This window comes from Otolemur garnettii, unplaced genomic scaffold (genome assembly GCF_000181295.1).
Source record: "Otolemur garnettii isolate 467f Iridium unplaced genomic scaffold, OtoGar3 scaffold00141, whole genome shotgun sequence".
NCBI classification, from domain to species: domain Eukaryota; kingdom Metazoa; phylum Chordata; class Mammalia; order Primates; family Galagidae; genus Otolemur; species Otolemur garnettii.
The window spans coordinates 1,817,625-1,820,489 of NW_003852536.1; the positions used below are offsets into that span (position 1 = coordinate 1,817,625).

The window sequence follows — 2,865 nt, forward strand, 5'->3', positions numbered from 1 at the left end:
AACCCACCACCGTAGGTGTATGTGGCTGGTGCCTTAGCCACTTGAGCCACAGGCGCCGAGCCTAAAGGCCATTTTTCATTACTACAAAGCAGGACAGGTTGATGAGCTCGGCATTTTCAATTTTTCCTTAATAATATATAGAAACAAGCAGTGAATTGTTCCTATTGGATTGCTATTTTGAAATTAGAAAATTACAGAATTAAGGGATTAACATCTGCTGTATATTGGTTATGTCCTGAAAGAATTGGAGTTTGCTATGGAGCAAAAGCTAAAATTAAGCAATAAATTTTTCCTTTTAAAAGTAATGCCAGAACAATTGTCAGAATTACTGTTATTCATTGCTCAGTTTCTTAGTTCCTTAATCATGTCGTTGGGTGTGGTTTATTTTAGAGTAGGGAGTTGAGAGGGAGGAAGCTAATTTGTCAATTCATTTTGCTTTAGGGTACTGTTTTGTGGTAACTTTATTTAATACATGGTCATTGTCATAAATATGTGTAGAAATAAGAAACCAAGAACTTCTTTGTTGTAGCACGTCTCATTACAAGATTCGTGGAGCTTTCACAATTTGGGAAATTTTCCTGTATTAGCTGTTTTGAAAATTAGAAAATGTTAATTGCTTTCCTATTGTTTTTAAAGGAAAGCAGAAAACACTGAATCTGACACTGTTAATTGATAAAGTGAGAGGGCTGTTGGTATAACAATGATCTTAGAAACTAAACCCAACTGATGAAGCCTTGTAAACGTGTCTTGGACAGACTTCTGTGCTGTGAGCAGGGGTAAAACTTTGAAGATTTAAGCTCTGAATCATTTGACCAGTATAAACATAATTCCCACTGGAGCAAATCTCTTACTTAGAGCTGCATGGAGTGGTATCAGCTAAAACCTTTGTCTCCATGTGTCTCATTGTGCCAAAGGAGGCAATCACTTACTAAGAGAAATTTAAAAAAAAAATTATTTTTTATTTTTAATAGACTGGGGACAGCACAAGGTCTAACACATGGACATGTATTGGAAAGGAATGTCTCCCAGGTCCCTTAGAGCAACCTATACAAGCAACAGGCTGCATACCCTACCAAGGAGGCTGCCGTTTGCAGCCACTGTACCCCAGGCCCCCATGAGGAAAGGAGTGTGGTCGGCTTAATTAGCTGCAGATTTAAAAAAAAAAAAAATTTTATTTTTAATAGAAGTAAGAGGAATTTTAACTTTTTAAATTGTTAGTGGAGATAGAATCAGAGTAGAGAGTACCCTGAAGACTTTGGGGCCAGTTGTTTCCATTGATGTGTTCAGTGATACAGTCTGGGTACTGTACTGTATGCTTTTATGGGACAAAACCTGCCAATTTTTGCTTCTAATGAACTTTCAGTCCAGTAAAGCCACAGAAGTGATATAATAGATGACAATCAAATTCTCATATCTACTTCTGCACTCAGATCCTCGTGATAGCACCTAACGTGTAGCCTCTGAAAAACTCCTCTGTCCACTTGTGAGAGGACAATGAAAAAATCTAATACTAATATCTTAGTAATATTATGAAAATAACTGATGTCTCAGGTCCTCTGAAAGGGTATTGGAGAGCTGCTGGTATACGAGCAATATTTTTCTAAATGAATAAATAGAAATACTTGATGTGAATTACAGGTTACTTTATCTCTGGAGTGATATGCTCAAGTACTTATAGCCTCATCAGCAAAACAAAATCTTCATTCATTTGAAAGCCTTTATTGAGACAGTATAGCGAGTCGAATAAAATTGTTAATCTCTTTAGAAAGAAATTATGGAGAAGTAAATGAGGAAAAGTCTCACTCAGTGCCTTAAAACATAGTAAGTACGTAGATAATATTGGTTCCTTTCTCCTTTTCCTGTTTGCCTCTTAGTAAGCAACTAGCCTGACGGGGCATCGGACTCAATGTGCATAACTCTTTGTGTTACCAGTTTTATTAGTTGAGGATGAAGAAGCCTCAAGACGGTACGTCCTGTGCTGGGTTTCCAGCGTCAGTTCTGTGTGTCCTCTGGCTGTCCTCTGGCTGTCGGCTGCCCCCAGGATGTATTCGTGCTCTGCCGTTTCCTTGTCTGCAGCCTCAGCAGCATCCCTGCTGTCCACTCACAAGATGCCCTTGGCTGCCTTCTCTCTGTCGCAGGTACAGGTGCCTGCTAGTGGCCTCTCCTGTCCAGTACCGGTGAAGCCAAACTGTTCACCTCAGGGAAGCCTCTTTGGCTTCATAGATTCCAAAGGAAGTAGTTACGTCATGTGCTCCCAGAAACAGCATTTTTGGGGAAGCACTTCTTCACTTCTCACTGTTTCAGGCCATGTACCCCAGGCAGCTGATCTCTGACTTGGGGTAGTCCAGTTTAAATCATCGTCTTCTCTTACTCTTCCATTGTCCTTTGACCAAATCCGTGAGCATTTACTCCTTCCCTTTGGTTAACTGCTTTCTCCAGCAGATTCTTGGTTCCTGCCATAGGAAGATGGTTGGCAGGCAGGTATGTTAGAATGCCACCCCCCTTAGATACATCTCAATCCTTGGGAATGCACAAGTAGCTCTTACATACCTCCATAAGGTGCTGAATACTTTCTAGGATTGAAACAGACCTTAAAGATAATTTTGCTTAACTAGCCAAATATTTACTTCTCCAATCAAATGATGTTTGAAGAACCTATCTACTGGTGGAATGGGAATTGTGGGGATGAGATCAACAAGTACTGATAACTTTTTTTATTATTTTTTGAGACAGTCTCACTTTGTTGCCCTGGGTAGAGTGCCATGGTGTCATAGCTTTATAGCAACCTCCAGGGTTCAAGTGATCTTCTTGCCTCAGCCTCCTGAGTAGCTGGGACTAGGCATTCCTCACAATGCCCAGCTCATT

The 2,865-nt window shown here is 40.2% G+C and overlaps 1 protein-coding gene and 1 non-coding gene across 2 annotated transcripts in view; one reads left to right on the forward strand and one right to left on the reverse strand.

Moving 5' to 3' along the window:
* The window catches only part of SMYD3 (SET and MYND domain containing 3), a 583,543-nt gene that overhangs the window by 259,493 nt on the left and 321,185 nt on the right, over positions 1 to 2,865 (forward strand). The gene's annotated exons all lie outside the window — the stretch shown is intronic.
* LOC111728143 lies at positions 1,017 to 1,151 on the reverse strand. The gene has a single exon (XR_002775530.1). It is a non-coding gene; the product is annotated as a small nucleolar RNA SNORA70 (small nucleolar RNA).